General features: G+C 39.1%; 1 protein-coding gene across 3 annotated transcripts in view; it reads right to left on the minus strand.

Moving 5' to 3' along the window:
- Window positions 1-5549, minus strand: part of unm_sa1261 (un-named sa1261) — a 40019-nt gene extending 34470 nt beyond the window's left edge. For 2 of the 3 annotated variants that reach the window (XR_001607499.1, XM_016259819.1), the window contains exon 1: window positions 2940-3113. The gene's annotated coding sequence lies outside the window, so the exon portion shown is untranslated. Of the gene's footprint in view, window positions 1-2939; window positions 3114-5505 lie in introns of those variants that run through there. The other variant, XM_016259820.1, reaches the window with a different exon arrangement.
- Between the last annotated feature and the right edge of the window lie 13228 nt (window positions 5550-18777).

The raw sequence follows: 18777 nt of genomic DNA on the forward strand, positions 1-18777 counted from the left end.
AGCAAGTCTCTGCATTTTATGTTCACGCTTGGAGACAGATCGGCTCGAGGCTTGGTCCTATAGTCCTCTCTGCTGCTTTCACAGCAAGTACAATGCTCCCCGCTGGTGAGGTCGACACAGGCAGGTCACAAACTTAAAGTCAGCATGGAATCAAAATTGACCATATTTACTTTTTAAGCATGTTCCTGGTTTTATTTAAGATATCTTTTACCTTTTCTTTTTGCTGACGTCACAAATGCCTTCTTAAGGCCCGTTCACACCAAGGACGATAACTATAAAGATAACGATAAAGATATAGTTCTAAAAATCGTTCTCAATATTAAAGAATAGCAGAGTCCACACCACAACTATAACGATAAAGACAAAGAGAAACGATATCGTTGGAATCACTTTCAAAACTATTTTTATCCAGCTGATGAACGATAAAAAACTGACAGCCAATCAGAATCCATCCTGCTGTAACGAGCTAAAGAATTTAAAGCGGCAGATGTGCATGCGCTTAGAATTAACAGATGATATTGTTCGCTGGTGTGGACGCTAATATCGTTATCTTTATAGTTATCGTTCTTGGTGTGAACGGGGCTTTAGGGGCCGTTCACACAAAACACGTCTGTGCATCGCAAATCGCGCACTTATGTACTATTCAATGACGTTTAATAGTATAAATAGTGTGAGTAGTGTGCACGCACTGAAAATTAAAAAAATAAAAAATTGCACTTTAAATACCCGGATGATGCACTTAAATAACCGAAAAAATGAAGTGTGGAATGTTGGACACTTCATGCACTCAACTGTCGCAGCTTTAATTACATTGCGAATGCAGGAGGGCTAACAGACACTGCTTATTAATGACAAAATAACCTTATAAAATTCATACACTACATGGCTGAGTAGTACATGTGTATAAGTGCATAGTGTATAGTGTATAGTGTGTCATTTGGGATGCAGTTTGTGTCTTAAAACGTGAGACGCCTGTTTTGGAAATGACATTGATGAGTGGTATTGCGTGTAAAAGTTGAAATTCTTTTAACTTGACACAGCTTCTTAAAAATGTTAAGCTCATCTGTGAGATGCTGCAAAAGATGCAAGATGTGAGCGCAACGCTCATACACATCCATCTAGTGCGTGTTTACATCGAAAAACAATGGAAACGTAGCACACTGGAATAAAAAACCGCATTCTGTGTGAACAGCCCAGCCACCTGCCTCCATTCTGATATGTAACACCCCCTTTTAACAATCCATTCAGTTCCTGGTATATACTAATTCAAAGACTTTTTATTTCTTATTAAACAAATACTTATCATCATTTGTCGTTTGACTGTGCTATATTATTTCATTCGCAAATACGTTAGATAGTGGAAGCAAACTGGTTTACAAATGGTACTGTCTGCACATATTTGCATGGCTCTGTGCAAATGTGTTTACATTGAAAAACAATGGAAATGTCGCACGCTGGAATAAAAAAACGCATTCTGTGTGAACAGCCCCTTACTTTTTCAACCCCCGACCAGCCGCTCCAGCCACCTGCCTCCATTCTGATATGTAACACCCCCTTTTAACAATCCATTCAGTTCCTGGTATATACTAATTCAAAGACTTTTTATTTCTTATTAAACAAATACTTATCATCATTTGTCGTTTGACTGTGCTATATTATTTCATTCGCAAATACGTGAGATAGTGGAAGCAAACTGGTTTACAAATGGTACTGTCTGCACATATTTGCATGGCTCTGTGCAAATGCTATGGAAGGTCTTTTCTAGCTTGAATTATAGGTCAGATACATATACTTATTTCAAACATCGCAGCATGCCTGATCAAGATTGCTTGACCAAAATATTGCAATGCCATTTTCAGTGTTTTATGAAATATATATACATGACTAGACTCCTGATCTATGCCAAAAGATTGCTGAAATTTTGGATATCAGATGTTGGAATTCAAATAACGCCCATTTAGACAAAGGACAGAGCTGTGTGTGTCTGAATACTCACACCTAGTGAGAGACTCGTGTCATTAAATGTGAGTATTTTGGGCATGCTGAGCTTATCGGCATCAGCCGAAAACCTCTTTTTAAAAATACTTTATTAGTATTTTTTATTTACACTTATATATATATATATATATTGTGTATTGTGTATTTATTGTGTATTGTGTCAATGTCAAATCTCAAAAGCTAAATGTAAAATTGCATGTCACATATGTCACATATATTTTGGCATTACATCCGTCCTGGTATAACTCATCAGAGTGTTACTCATGAAGATTGCATATAAACATGCTGTCATCTCTCCTGCAAAATCCTGTCCAGACAATACCTGTCATGAAAGCAGTGTGAAGACATTCAGTTCAATGAGTGCACCGAATGTACACTTCAGCCCTTTGGGTTTGTGTGAGCGTGCATGTGGGTGTCCATGTGTGCAAAATAAAACACAAACAAACATCTTTGAGGTGCAACTGACATCTATACATGACAACCTGCTTGAATGTCATGCCTTCAGTCTGGGTCATACCCGCCTAACAGCAGCTCAAGATGTGTTTTGGCAGTCTATTGTTCTTCAGTGGATTGCTTCATATGCAGATTACACAGTGATGGGCTCAGTTGCATTGAGACCTTTATGTCAATAATAAGAAAAAGACTGAAAAAATGGATGCTGTTGTCTGTTTACATACACTGCGCCAAATAAACAAAGCAAGGTGTTATCATAACACATATAATAAATATAATGAATATATAAACCTTAGAAGTAAAGAAAGGTATTATGGAAGCAAGGCATTTGCATTAGGCTATCTAAACAGTAGCCTATGCAAATGTTAATTTTAAAATAGCAGCTCTCGGTTCTGACTGGATATGCAATGGCAAATGAAAATGACATTGCGTATCAATATTTATATTATAAAGCTTTATAAAGCTGTGTTAAATACAATGTTTCCTACCTTTTAGGGAACAAATGATGCGCAAACCCCCGCTGTCATTCCGTTGTGGTCAGTGTTAATAACTAGAACATCAGGAGCAATGTTTTTCCTCTCTGTTATTTTCTATAAGTCTTGATGTACTAATATTGATTCTTGTGCACCTCGCGCGGATGCGTCTGACAGACAGACTGCTGTTGCCCTGTTGTCTCTCCGCTGGTTGTGGATGTCTGTAATGACAGCGCTGTCCCCGCCCACCGTATTATCGACCAATCAGAGAACAGACTGAGGGAGCGCTGCACACGCCCACCGCAAAACTCAACAAACCAGAGAACGGAATGAGACAGCGATGTATCAGTCCGCTGCGCTAACCGACCAATCAGAGAAGAAAGCGATGGACCGCTGAGGTTGGTACATTCTGTCTCCGTACAGATTTCTTCTTGCATGAGGAGGTGCTTAGAGACGCAGGACATGAGGAACAGACACAGTAGTTCCCGCAGTCAAGAAGAACCTGGACATATATACACTTGTTCCAGGCATAGAGAAGTAGGTAATGGAAAAGTCAGGAAAATACATTTTCCTTTAATGAAATATTTAGTAGGCCTTCTTAAGAGAAAACTATTCATTCATTGGTCACCATATGGAAACACTTATGTTGTTGACAGGGACGTGGTGGCCAGGGGTGGCGATGCGATTTCAATGTTTCCTTTCTCTTTGGAGGGTTACAAGCTCTTGGTGCATAAAGAAGATCTGTAAAGTTGCAAAGACTAAAGTCTCAAATCCAAAGAGATATTCTTTATAAAAGTTAAGAGTCAACCACGCCTACCTAAAACGGCTCGTTCTAACACGCCCCCACATGTCTATGTCACTGTGTGGGAAGATTTGCATAACGCCGTCCAAATGTTCACGCAAAGACAGGTGTAACTTTTATTCTCGCTGTAGTTTTGTTGCCGCTGCCGCCGTGTCGTGAAGAGCTGTGTGTTTCTTTGTGAAAGCGAAACTACTTTGTTTGGTCTTCCAAAAGAGGACGATATCGCTTCGTCATGCCTAGAGCTGATCCGTGCTGGTCGCTGAGGGAATACAACAGTATGTGAGGGGCGTAACATTTCCGTCTCACGCTTGAGGAATTCGGCCAATCACAACGCATTGGATAGCTGGCCAATCAGAGCACACCTCGCTTTTTCAGACCGATGAGCTTTGTAAAAATCGACGCGTTTCAGAAAGGCGGGGCATAGAGGAGAAACAATAATGTACAGTATGTGGAAAATAATGTGTTTTTTTTTACTTTAAACCGCATAAACACATTTCATTACACCAAATACACCAAATAATGTTCTTTTTAGCAGCATCATATGACCCCTTTAAAAAGAGCGAGTGAGTATTTTGGATTTGGGATGCGTATTACATTTGGTCCCCCAGTCCTGAATTTGTGGATGATACAATAAAAACAGGCAACTAGAGAGAAAGCAACCTAACTGGTGACTAAAATAAAATGAATAATAAAGACAATAATGAGGTAAATGTGTGCTAAGTGGTGTTAGCCTCCCGCGCTTCTTAGTATTTCTGTCTTTGCTTGTGGTATAAATATCTAAACATTCTTGAATAACGACATTTACTTGAGAAGTGAAATTACTTAAGATATTAAGTCTTGTTTTCTGAATGAATGAAAAATAAATAAAGTCAAAATTGTATTGTTTTTTTTTGCTTAAAACAAAAAACAATATCTACCAATGGGAAAACACAATTATTATTCTAGCCCATTAGCAGATATGTTTTTTTCTTTTTCTTTTTTTAAGCAAAAGCTAATACGATTCTGATGATTTTTGGAATCTATCTTGACACAAACATGCTTAGATATTTACAGAAAACAAGACAAAAATACTAAGAAAATCTGTTTGGCAGTTGAAAGTTCAAAATAATTGAAAATGAACATTTAATCAAATGTTCTAAATAAGAGTGCTTTGAAAGTTAATTTTTTCTTTGCTAAATATTAATCATTTAATAACTCATTTACAGGTAACTGTGGTCCATTTTACATTTACATGTACATTTAGTCTTTTAGCAGATGCTTTTATCCAAAGCGACTTACAAATGAGGATTTATATAAAAATCTACCTGTTAAATATAAAGCCCACACTTTCACAACGGTTAATGTTTCTTAGAGTTCTCTCTCTCTCTCTCTCTCTCTCTCTCTCTCTCTTTCTCAATTAAATTAAATTAAATTAAATTAAGCTTTATTAGCATGACTGTGTAACACAATGTTGCCAAAGCATTAACATATATATAACAACAACATAAATAATAATAAATACAATCCATCTAAATAAATGAAAAGGTAAAGTAAGTCAGTATCGAGTTAATCATGTTTAACAGCTAACATTGTGGATGTCTCTCTCTCTCTCTCTCTCTCTCTCTCTCTCTCTCTCTCTCTCTCTCTCTCTCTCAAAAGCTAAATGAGATATAGTTTCTGTGACTGTGTAGCACACAGTTAGTGGCAGTCGCCCCAATTCAAGTTAAATCTAAAGATAAATATGTAATATGCAAAACAGTAGTAGTCTGTAATGTGTGTATATAATAACAGAATACTTACTATATATAAACAGTATGTATGCCTGTATATCTGCATGTGTCCTTGTGGAGGCCTGTCGTTCTGCTTATGTGAGGGATGTAAAGCAGCTTAACTCGCGCCAAATTACTCTGATTAATCGCTATAATGCGCCATTCACTCAATCAACTCATACTCTGCTGTGGGCTGATATTAAACTGAGTAAAGTAATCTAAGGCTAGGAAGATTTCTCAGTGAAATCAGTGGAAAACGTGTGAGGACACCAGAGGCGGCGAAAACGCTTCAGAATCAGAAATTGAATGCAGGTAACTAAGTTATTGTTGCTTTGTGCAGGGTGGCCATGAAGGAGATTGCTTTAACGGTTTTATCTGAGAACATTTAATTATGTCCTGCACAGAAAGTGCAGAAATTCTGACTCTGTGATCAGTATGTGTGTGTGCTGAATAGCTCAGATGACAGGATGAGGACTGCGAGCAAAGGCAGCTTATGTTGAGCCTAATAATATAGTCCATGCATGTGTGCTTGACTAAATAGATTATGCGGGACTCAGAGTCCTCTATAAAATCACAGTCCTCATTTATTTAAACAGTATCACTCAAAAGTCCACAAAAGGTTGATTGCTTTATGCATATTTTATGCAGTTCCAACAGAAGACAATGCAGTTGTTATCTTTTTATTGTTTACGTTGAAGCACCTTGGTCAGCATTCATTTTAAGGTTCTATATAAATAAAAATGACCTTGACCTTGACCAGTTATTTTGTGTGTCACCAAAAAAACAGACTAATAGCAGGTCTGGAATAGACCGGATTTAATGATGGGACTGGTCCGGAATTTACAAACTCAGGCAAACTGAGTGATACAAACAGTGAAAATGCAACTTTTGGATCACTGCTCTGCCAATCACATTTGAAAAACGGAACTAACTCAAGAGAGAAGAACATTGTGCATTATTAAAATATGTTTTTACTTGAGATAAATAGAAACGACAAAACTGATTCAGAAGTGTGATATATACATATATACAAAGTGAAGAGGACTGCTAATATGCTTCATATTCAATGCTCTAAAATGTCACTCTAAAACACCAAAGCTGTGTTGCGCCTGTTAGATCATTCTGTTGTGTTATTTACACAAATGTGTGCATGTTTTCACCACTTTGCAGACATGAATATTGGCGTATATGTTCATATACTGAACTTGGACTGATTTAATCACATCTTTGCCGGCTAATAAGTGTGTCCAAACTTTTGAATAGTACTCAGCTTTTTGTCTACAAACCCCCAGATTGGGATGTTATTAGTGAAGTTTTTGTGTGTTATCAATACACTGTCCTTTACAGCGTAAAATAAATTCCTTCAAAATCTTTTAATGAGCCCCCCAAGGCTCCACAACCTCACCTGTGTCACAGCTGTAGCCATGGTGAGCGAGAGTTAGCCTACACACACACACACATGTTCACAAACGTGCTTTGGGAGCATGCTTAAATCGAAGTGAGCTTTTCATTCTACGCTTGCAGATTCTGCTTTGAATGATGAAGATGTCTCCTGTGAAGTCACCTGTTAAATGTGCATGTCACTGGCCTTAACAACAGTGAACAATGAATTTCTCCATTGATCTTACACATGATGAAGCAGTTTTTGTCAGTAAGTGCGCACTGTGTAACAGTCACATGGAGCACAATGTGAGCGCTGTGCTGGATTGCATTGTTCGAAACACTTCAGAATCAATACTGTATTGTGTGTGCAAAGCCAGACTGCTCTTTCGGTCTCAAGTCCTGTTTGAAATCATCTCTGTTCATCTTCAGTTCTTTGTATACTGTTAAAAACTTTGGGGTCGGTAGATTAAAAAAAAAACAAGTTCTGCTCACCAAGTTTTACTTTAATATATTTTAAAATGTAATTTACTTCTGTGATGCAAAGCTGAATTTTCAGCATCATTACTCCAGTCTTCAGTGTCACATGATCCTTTAGAAATCATTCTAATATGCAGATTTGCTGCTCAAAAAAATATTTCTAACTATTATCTGTTAAAAACATTTTTTACAGCTTGTTTCTTTTTCAGGATGCTTTGATAAATAGAATAAATATAAATTTACTGGATCGTTTCTGAATAAAAGTATGAATTTATATGTTCACATATACACTCTGAAAAACAATGTTTTTTTTACTGGAATCAATGGTTCCCTGATTATTAAAATGTTCAATCAATCAATCAATCAATCCATCGATCGATTAATAAAATGGTTCTTTTAAGAGCTGTTCACTGAAAAGTTCTTTGAGGAACCCAAAATGGTTCTTCTATGGCATCGCTGCCAACATAATGGCAATAAATCTTGCTAGGCCTGTCACGGTGCAGGGTGCCTTCTCGGCTTCCCCTGTGGTCTGTGTTGTCCTGTCATGTTCGGTAGCTCGTGGTCTGGGCAATCAGCGCTGATCTCGCAGCGGGGGTTCGCAGATCACGAGCTGACACTCCCCACCTGTCACCCATTCCCCCACTCCCTTATAGGTCTCTGTCTGTCTGTCGGTCGTCGTGAGTAGAGTGTTTTGTCCCTGCTCGTGTCTTTGTGCGCGTGCAAGCATAAGTGTCTGACCCTCTGTTCTTCTGTGCTCAAGGACTCGTAACACGGAGATCCGGCATCTCGAGTGGTCCGCAGCGTCTGCCGGCCAGCTCTGGAATCTCCGCTCACCTGAGCAGCAGTTAACTATTGTTTATGTTATTTTGTGTTTTGTGGCGAGAATAAAGACTCTCCTTCCTCACTACTCTGCATCTGAGTCCTCTCTATATCCCAGACCCTGACAGAATCTACTCACCACAATGGATTCAGCAGAGGAGACGGCGTTGCGCCGAGCCCTCCTGCAGCAGGGCTCGCCCCTGGAGCGACTCGCACTTGTAGGTTAATCAAGCAACGGTTTTGGTGGCCGTCTGTGGCGCGGGATGCTCGACGGTTTGCGACGGCCTGTCCGATTTGTGCTGCGGGTAAGGGCTCCAATCGACCCCCAGCAGGGCTACTCCAGCCGTTGTCGGTCCCTTCGCGGCCCTGGTCACACATGGCCAATCCCTACTGAATAGTTTTTACATTTTAAGTGTAAAAATCTAGTTATTTATATGAATTGTTGAGGACAGGTGTGCTTCTACTTTTCTGAGCAATCAGACTTAAGATTTTCACCAAGCAGATAATTAAATGGGCTTACACTGAAGGAGACCAGACAAGAGACCAACATAAGGGGATTTAGCACAGCACAGTTCTAGTTACTCAGTTCTAGGAACTAGCCAGCAGGGTGGTTCCTAGAGAACCAATTTCCCCCTCGTACCATTTTCCTGGTTACATTCGCAACAGCAGCAGGAACTCTTAATCGGCCAATAGTGACGTCTTTATTTGAGAAAAGAACTCAACGATGCAGACAACAGGTAAATGCCACTACCGCTGTTCCATGTTTGTGGAGTAAATATTTTTATAAGGCTTTTTAAAAATGCCGGGTAGCCGGTGTTTCGTATGCATTTGACACTTACGTCACTGGTAGTTCCTATAGAACTGTGTTAGACCCTATTCTGAAGAAACAGATAATTTAGTTCCCCCAAATGGAGTTCCTAGAACTAAATATGTTCCTAGTTTCTGCGGTGCGAACACACCTTAAAGCGGGAACTTCCGCCAATAGTTCTTGGAACTACGAAAAGGTTCCTCCGCTGCGAAATCCCCTGTAGAAACTTGATGGTGACAAAGAAACAACACTCTTTACCTTCAGCTATTAAAACTTTCCTACAAGAGTCAGGAATTCTCAATAATAGTCATTGAATGGATTTGTGGCTTTGACTGTCAGTTAAATTGATGATGATTTATGTGGTAAATCCTCAGCATGTGAGTGACTAGCTCTGATGGCACATCCCGGAGCGTTGCTGTCATCGGCTGTAATTCTGTCCCATCAAGGTGTCAGACCCAATCCCCCAAAGTGCACTGCACTCCAAATGCCCATTAACTCATGACTGCAATCCTGAGCGGTGACTCCTTCAGTTTTGCCAAGTGCAAAATTCACTACTTGTCAGTTCCTCTCTCCTTTCTTTTATGTTGCTGTGAAGCATATTCTCCTGGTGATTATGAAAAGGCCGCCCCTTGGGCTTTCTCTCACTGCCAATGATGGATTTGATAAAGATAAATGTTACATAATGGGGGCTTGGCACATGAGTGTTTGGATAGTGGAAGGGCACTCTGGAGAGAATGAGACGGCTAATATCTTGGCTGTTTTTCGTGAGAGGCAGACAGACAGACTGTGACGCTGGTGGTCTGTTGTTTATGTGGCGCCCAGCAACAATGGAATCCAAGACAGAAACACGTTCTCCTCGTCTCAGACCCACGGGTTCAAAAAACTTCCCCAAATTACAGCAATTCCCTCTGGGACCAACTCTCACCGCTCAGGAGCCAAGAACAATGAGCAATCTCTGTGAAAGAGCTACTTCCACTGAAAACAAGCGTCTGATAGCTGTAATGGCCAATTGTGACACTCCACCCATGTAGAGCACAGGGGTCGTGATCAGGAAATGGTGCCATTTTGTCTTTTTTTTTCAGCATTTGAATTGAACAGGTTACTAACTTTCAAGAAGTCATATTTTCCCACAACAGGAATGAAGTAACAGGGCATAACTTTGCGATACATATTGGCAGACCACCATAAGAGAATTAGTGGTCAACAAGTATATATATTTTTCAGTTATAATGACTTCTGATGTTTATAACTATGACTTCCAATGATAACTCATTAGATATAAACAGTAAATGTATATACAGTAAGATATAATTTTTTTTAAAGGGGTCATCAGATGCTAAATTTACTTTTACATGTTGTTTGAACATAAACGTGTGTTGGCAGTGTGTGTACACAACCACGCTATAATGATAAAAATCAACTCAGTGATTTTTTTTGACCCCTATAAATATTATCCCCTTTCTCAAATCAAGCCGTTCTCAGCTTCTTGGCTGTGTGATATCACACAGACCCAGGCCCCTCCCATGATTGTTGATTGACACTAGCTTCTTACCTTAGACCAGCCCTAAGTGAGCTGTCATTAGTCTGCCATTATTTAGACGCTGAAGCAAGTGTAGACAAGAATGGCTCCTAAACGATTGAGGTGTTCCGTTGTTGGATGTAATAAGGGGCTTTCGCACCAGAGGAACCTTTCATAGTTCCTAGAACTATTGGCGGAAGTACCCGCTTTTTGGTGTGTTCGCAACGCAGGAACTAGGGACGGTTTTAGTTCTAGGAACTTTGGGGGAACTAAATTAGCTCTTACTTCAGAGTAGGGTCTAAAACAGTTCGACAGGAACTACCGGTGACGTAAGTGCACACTGATTGGCCAAACGCATACGAAGCACCGGCTACCCGGCATTTTTAAAAAGCCATGTAAAAATACTTACTCCATGAACATGGAAAACAGCGATAACGGCATTTACATGTTGTCTGCAGGGTTGTGTTCTTGTCTCGATATGTAACACTGCAAGTTGTCATATGAGATTTCGTCTCTTAGCCCAACTTTTTCCTCTTTCAGTCGCATAAATTCTGCATTTACATTCCATCTCCATCACGAAACCTAAAACACACAACAAAAACAGCTCCGATCATGGCATTCTCCATTCACTGGTTGTTGACGTATGTAAATGCCGTGCATAAAGACTTCGCTGTTAGCTGTTTCAGAGTTCCTGCTGCCGGTGCGAATGCAACCAGGAAAACAGCCAGAGAGAGAAATTGGCTCTCTAGGAACCACCATGCTGGCTAGAACTACGCGGTGCGAAAGCTCCTGTTTTGAATATAGCAGTCGTCATTTATTACCGACAGCAGTGGACTGCTGAAGACGCAGTGGATTACCTTTGTTTTTGAAGGGAATGCGCCCCCGATCTGCCTAAATGCGTTTATGTCCACGCAAATCATTCGTGATCCAGCCTCACCTACTGAAGAAGTGACTATAAGGTTCTTTTATGAATCTTTGCAAATCGCCTTTCCTAATAATGTGCTAGTTAGCTAGTTTCGTGGCTAAATGCAGCTAAATGCGGCTGAAGTAAACAGGACAGCTCGTCATCCCACAGAAGAGAGGAGCGGGGTGAGCAGAGCTCATTAGCATTTAAAGGGAAATGCAACAAAACAAGTTGCTGTGAAAAGAGCTGGGTAAAAAGGGTACACTACCATTGAGAAATTTTAACCAAAGTATGCTATAGACTTTTCATTAAGACCCCAAAGAATCATATCAACTTGTGGAAAATGGGCATCCGATGACCCCTTTAAGATATAAATATATTTAAATATGCATGTATTTATTAGGATATAATAGACTAATGGTTAAATGCAAATTGGAAGGTATTCAGACGGAAAACATTACAATATTATTAATTATTTTAACATTTACAGTACTTTACCCACTAAACCGAGTCCAATGTATCAAATAATGTGACTAAGTTGTAATGTAACCTGTTAACTGTAACAGTCTAAGTCATGAGGACACAAATGGGGTGCAAATGGCAGCGTTTCCTGAGGATGACTCACAGAAAACAGACAAATGTGTTATTTGTGTATAACATAAAACAGGATTATATGGGCTGTTTAAAGCCACAGCATGAAATCAGTCAGCACAGAGAGAGAGAGAGAGAGAGACCGGCACCTGAGGCGAGTGCTGTCACATGTGAACTGGAGAGGTTAACACGTTTGCAGCTCCGCGTTTGGCAGCAGCAGTTCCTCCTGAAGCTTCTGCCATGTGCCGGATACATAGATAACACAGGATGATGCTATGGGAGGAGCTGTCCTTCAAGATCCAGGTTCTTTAGTTAGCACGACAGGAGATGAACTGGCGTGTGAGATTTGGTCTCACGTGCCGAGTCCACCACTCTTTCATGCATGTGACAGGGACAATGAGATGCAGCTGTAGTAAGTCATCACCTTAGTTTGGAGGCCACCTCACAAAGTATCCTTTATTGCTGTTTAAAACATTATCTTACTGTTGTTTTGCCACTTTTTCTGTAAAATAAATGCATAATGTGAAGGATCACTATCTAATAATTTGTATGTGCTCTCATTTGCAGGAAAGGTTTCTTCATCTTCTCTCCCTGAAACTGCCTGTCCAGTTTCTTAAAGGGATAGTTCATAGTTTTGTTATTAGTCATTCACACTCATGTTGTTTCAAAACCATATGACTGATGTTAATCTTCGGAACAAAAATGAAAATGAAATATGAGAGGTGTCTGTCTTTCAAAGTGGAATGGCATGAGGATGAATAAATGGTGACGACTATGATGGATGAAGACATTTTTATTTATAAAACTAGTTTATAAAAGAAAAGGAGATATCAGGCAGACTGTCCAAGCTTCTGTTATCTATACAATGAAAGTGAATGGGGACTGAAAAACAAAACATTTTAAACGTACCTTAAACTTGTACCATATAAAAATACCATAACTTCTGTGCTTTCACTGATTCTTGAGACATGGGGCAAAACATGTCCAGCAATTGTAAATGCTATTAGGTTTAAAAATGAAAATAGGTGTAAATGTTATGAGGGATTAATAACAGAATGTATTTAACACAATTATCACCTTCAATTTAATTTTATAATTATTATATCGAATCTTTGACACTTATTGTCTTCTCACTGCATCTAAAACAGTGTGTCCACAGAGAAGGGTCTAATTATTCATATGCTATAAAATGGATAAAAAGTTTTTTTTGAATGATGAAAAAGAGCTTGTTTTATCAAAAGCAACACTCAATAATATCTCATATCAAAGCAAGGTTGTTTTTCAAGGGCACGTGTGTGTTTCATAAGATTTCAAAGAAAAGAAAAATTGTGAGGTTGCATCAATGCATAGTAGCTTCGTACATGTAAGACACAACAATGTAGTTTCATTTGTCTGAGTACAAGTCTGAATATTTTTTTCAATATTGCACCCTGTTTTGTCCCACTTCTCAAGAGTCAGTGCTTTATTTAAAAGTCTCCTGGACAGCTTTTTGTGAAACAAAAGAGATTAAAAACAGATTGTATTCACAATAATCTTCCCCTCAGTCAAGGCTCTCAGTGCTGCTTTGTGTCATCGACATCAAATCTACCATAACATGTCCAAGGGTGCCAAAACAAGTGCAAACCAATTTTATTAATTGATAAAGACTTAAATTTGGATCTGTTCCTCACACAAGGCACTTTTTATAAGTATAAATCATATGCTGTATGGAAAACTTATATTCTGCTTAACATCTCCTTTTACAATATGTTTCATGCAAGAAAATAACATGAGTTTGGAATGACACAATGGTGAGTTTTGATGCATTTGGGCCATAGAGGCAGAATATTAACCCTCTGTCTTTTAAAATGGAATTATAGATTCCACTTTGGAAAATACAGGAATGACAGTATCAATCCATGCCGGATCCAGTGCATGCTTGGATGTCCTCTAATTTCAGTCCCATCTGCCACACACAGACCTTGTGCTACGTCGCAGGAGGTTTGACAAGACACAATCGTATCTTTATTCTGCGAGCACAGCCTCATGGAGAGCTGGCTGTCATGCTGCTGAGAGACGACACACGTGACATGATAGACAGGATCGTTGTCTTTCATTGATCAAACTGAGACTTCTGAGACTTCCGTGCCAAACACTGAGAAATCTGAAGTGGGTAAGTTCTAGAACAAGACAAGACAAGGAAAACAGCTGGCAAACTAGGTCAAGAGGGGGGGAGAAACTTACAAAAAAATTTAATAAAATGCCAAAAGGTGGAAACTGGTGACCTTTTATCAAGCTTTTGAATCAAGGGATTTTTCCACTTTATTTCTTTTTATCATTTGCTAACAGCTTATCTAAAATATATAGACTGAAGTGCAGATGGCAAACTGAGGCGAGAAACACAATACTTGAGCTGTCTGGATTTGACAAATGCTCCATTCAAAAGAAATAAGCCGTCTGTTCTTCTAGAGAGACTTTGTTCTTCCACATGTACAGTACATCAGTGAGTACATTGATTCAACTGAATGTGAATAATGTGAGAAACTTTTTAAAGGGGCACTTCAGAGGGGAATGTGTTATCTGGAATGCTTCACTTCAGGTTTGCACTGCCGTACTGCATTTCTGTTGGCGTCTCCCACTCTCTACAACATTAAAACCACCTGCCTAATATATTGTGTAGGTCCACCTCGTGCTGCCAGATCATCTCTGGCGCACTGGACTCCGCAAGACCTCTGAATATGTCCTGTGGTTTCTGGCACCAAGACAGTTAGCAGAAATTAGCGGCAGATCCTTTAAGTCCTGCAGGTTGTGTGGTGGGGCTCCAATGGATTTGTTGGTCCAATACATCCCTTAGATGCTCAACTGGATTGAGATTTGGGGACTTCAGTTCCAACACTTCTTATCAAGTAGCCCTGAACACCTTGAAAGCTGCTTCAGGTGTGTTTGATTGGGGTTGGAGTCCTGAAATCTGCAGGAGCAGGGTTGGAGATTCTTGCACTAGATGTTAAGATGACACAGTTCAGGACCCATTTTACTTCTGTAATATGATGCTTCTGTCATAGCTCCAAGCTTAACAGGGCTCACTCTTGATTTGACTCGGCATAAACATTGTGCCTAATTATCTTCTGTGTTCCATGGGTGAAAGTAAGTCATATGAGTTTAGAAAAACATGTGAGTGAGGAAGATGATTTTCATGTTTGGATGAACTATTCATTTACAAATGAACCAAAACAGCTTCTATGTATTTTTATTTTCTTGTTTCAAATCTCAATTGTGCGGATTATTGACACTATTGTCTTCTGTAGAGCTGCTTATAGCTGAATTGGATTTGTTTCATAACTTTGCAACGGTGACACAGTTGTTGAGCTGAAATTAATTAACACTGAACCAAATTGAGCTGAATAATGAGACTACTGTCTTCTGTTGAGCTGCTTGACAGCTGAAATTGAATGTTTCATAACTGATGGATATTGCAACATCAAATTATTTTGCTGTTTATTACTGCAAAGCTTCTTTGAAAATGTTTGTTGTACACTCTAAAAAATGCTGGGTTAAATACAACCCAGTGCTGGGTAAAATAGGGACAAACCCAGCAACTGGTCTGTTTTGACCCAGCGGTTGGGTTAAATGTTTAACCCAACTTTCTGGGTAGTAACCCAACCGCTGGGTCAAAACAACCCAATTGCTGGTATTTAACCCAGCATTTTTAGAGTGTATAAAGCACTAAATAAATATGACTTGACTTGAATACCTTGACATTTGTGAAAATGTCTCAGAGCGATGCCGGCCATCTGCCGCTGACAGGTTTGGTACTGGAACGCCAGAGCGGCTGACCTACTGTGCTGTAAAGAGAGACAAACCTTTGAACAGCATATTGTGACACAGTGAGAGGTGCAGCACAGTGAACAAGTGACAAGAACAGCGACTGGTGGAACAGGGCGCCACCTCCTGCTGGAATAAAACACTGCAAGATGGGCCTCAGTGAAAGATTGTAAATCATAAATACTATTTCGTTTTAAAATGATCAAAGAAACAGTGTGAATATGCATTAAAGATCTGACCTCTGATTTTCATCTCACTTTAGTAGGAGAGGTGAAGATGTGGACCACTACACAGCTTTTGCCAAGGGATAGTTCACCCCAAATTGTAAATTCTGTCATTAATTACTCACCCTCATGTTGTTCCAAACCTGTAAGACCTTCGTTCATCTTCAGAACACAAATTAAGATATTTTTTATGAATCCGAGATCTTTCTGGCCGTGCATAGACAGCAACACAACTGACACGTTCAAGGCCCAGAAAGGTAGTAAGGACATTGTTAAAATAGTCCATGTGACATCAGTGGCTCAACCATAATGTTATGAAGCTATGAGAATATTTTTTGTGTGCAAAGAAAACAAACCAATGACTTGATTAACCAATTTCTTCTCTTCTGTGTCAGTCCACCATGTGTTCAGAAAAATAGTTTCAGAGTTTGTAAATAATTTCAGAGAAAAAAACTTGGCACCATAGCACTAAAATTCAATTCAACTCAAGTTTATTTGTACAGCGCTTTTCACGATACAAATCATTGCAAAGCAACTTTACAGCAAATTAAGTTTCTACAATATTTAGTGGTAGCTTATCAGTGGTGACTGTCAGTTAATGTACGTATGGCAGAAATGTACGGAAAAATCAATTAAAGACGTAATCAAACAGACGGTGAACACTATTAACAGCAATTATTATTTGATGCAATCAAACTTATAGCAAAATGTGGTAGTTCTGTATGTTGTTTCAGGGTTGGCATCATCTGAGGTCCTCTGAGGGGTTGCATCGTCTCTTCTCAGGTGTTCTGGATCTGAAACTTGTGTAAATCCTAGTGGCAAAAAACTGAGAAACAAATAGAGACATAATTAGCGTAGCTGCTGTTCCAACCAAGCAAAATTGATTTGTTTAACCCAAACTAAAGAATAATAATGATGTGCATTTGATCAGATATAACTGCAGTAAAAGATTATGAGATGCATTATTTGAATGCTTGGCCAAAGAGATGTGTCTTTAATCTAGATTTAAACAGAGAGAGTGTGTCTGACCCCCGAACGTTATCAGGAAGGCTATTCCAGAGTTTGGGAGCCAAATGCGAAAAAGCTCTACCTCCTTTAGTGGACTTTGCTATCCTAGGTACTACCAAAAGTCCAGAGTTTTGCGACCTTAGGGAGCGTGATGGATTGTAGCGTGGTAGAAGACTAGTTAGGTACGCAGGAGCTAACCCATTAAGGGCCTTATAGGAAAGTAATAATATTTTGTAACTGATACGGAACTTAATAGGTAGCCAGTGCAGAGACTGTAAAATTGGCGCAATATGATCATATTATCTTGACCTGGTAAGGACTCTAGCCGCTGCATTTTGGATTACCTGTAGCTTGTTTATTGAAGATGCAGGACAACCAGCTAGCAGTGCATTACAATAGTCCAGTCTAGAGGTCATGAATGCATGAACTAGCTTTTTTTTGTCATATATGTCGCTGATGGTTGCAGCTGTCAGTATTTTTTTTGCAAAAAACGAAACCTTTCTTCTCACACATCACATGATGTTGTAGACTGTAGCTGTGATTTTTCACGAACCGTTGTGACTTCCGTAAAAAGGTGACATCAGAACTACTCAGTCACCCAGTGTTGCCAACTAATTTTCAGGGGAAGTTGCTAAAGGAAGGTTGATTTGTTGCTAAAAGTTGCTATATGACATTGCAACGTCATTGCGTAATCACAATGCAAAATTGTGTCACTGCATCAAATCTCAGCAAAAGAATTACAATTAAAATGTTATATGTTAATTTAGATGTGCTTATAAAATAATATAAATGCCTAATATAATATTAAAATATAAATAACTCATTTTAAATACAACATTGAATTATTTAACACTTTCACATTTCTGAACGATTACAATTTAAGTTTATTTTTATTAGCTAGTAAACTAGTAAAACTACTCATTCTGAACAATTATAGTTTCAAGCAGTGTATTAGTAGTTAGTATGCAACACACAGAAAAGTCTGTAAAAATAGGGCAAAATCGACTAATATGAAGGAATTTTCCGTAATTATTATTCACAGGTTTTTTTTACCTGCATTTTAAATTACGCATTGTATTTTGTGTTTTCGAGTTACAGGGTTACAATGGATAACGGATAATGTCCTGGAAAATTACTAGTATCTTTTTCATTTTTCTTACCGTGCACTAGCTGATCAACAATCTCAAGTACAAGCTACTAGCAAGGTGTATCCTAAATGAACAATTAGTATTATTATTAAATTAAACAATTGCAAATAGCAGCTAACTTAATTCATGTGATGTGTGCACTGCTAGGCACCTTTGGTTTACTTTTTTTGTGCAATTTAGATGGAAAATGTGTACCTTTTTTTTATCACTTATCAAAAGTTGCTAAATGTTGCCAAATACATTTTAAAAAAATAGCTAAATTTGTTGCTAGGTGCTTTTGGAAGAAAAGGTTGCTAGGGTAGTCTGAAAAGTTGCTAAATTTAGCAACAAAATTGCTAAGTTGGCAACACTGCAGTCACCACCCGAGCACCGCCCACCGTCCCACTCTCCTTTTGCCAAATGTGACAGATGAATACATATTATTACAGCGCCGTCTGCTGTTATTGTTCCGGTGTTCCGGCGAATTCAGTTTCCCTGTTCCCCCTCACAGCGCCTGCGCAACTTCGCAGTGTTGCCAAGTCCGCGGTTTTCCAGCGGGAGTTTGTAGCAGCAGTTGGGTGTTTCTTTTTTAAATATCCTGGCAACCCTGAAACTTCAGTACTAAAATCATGACTTCATGAT

Source organism: Sinocyclocheilus grahami, unplaced genomic scaffold, assembly GCF_001515645.1.
Source record: "Sinocyclocheilus grahami isolate Dianchi unplaced genomic scaffold, SAMN03320097.WGS_v1.1 scaffold1927.1, whole genome shotgun sequence".
In the NCBI taxonomy this organism is placed as follows: Eukaryota; Metazoa; Chordata; class Actinopteri; order Cypriniformes; family Cyprinidae; genus Sinocyclocheilus; species Sinocyclocheilus grahami.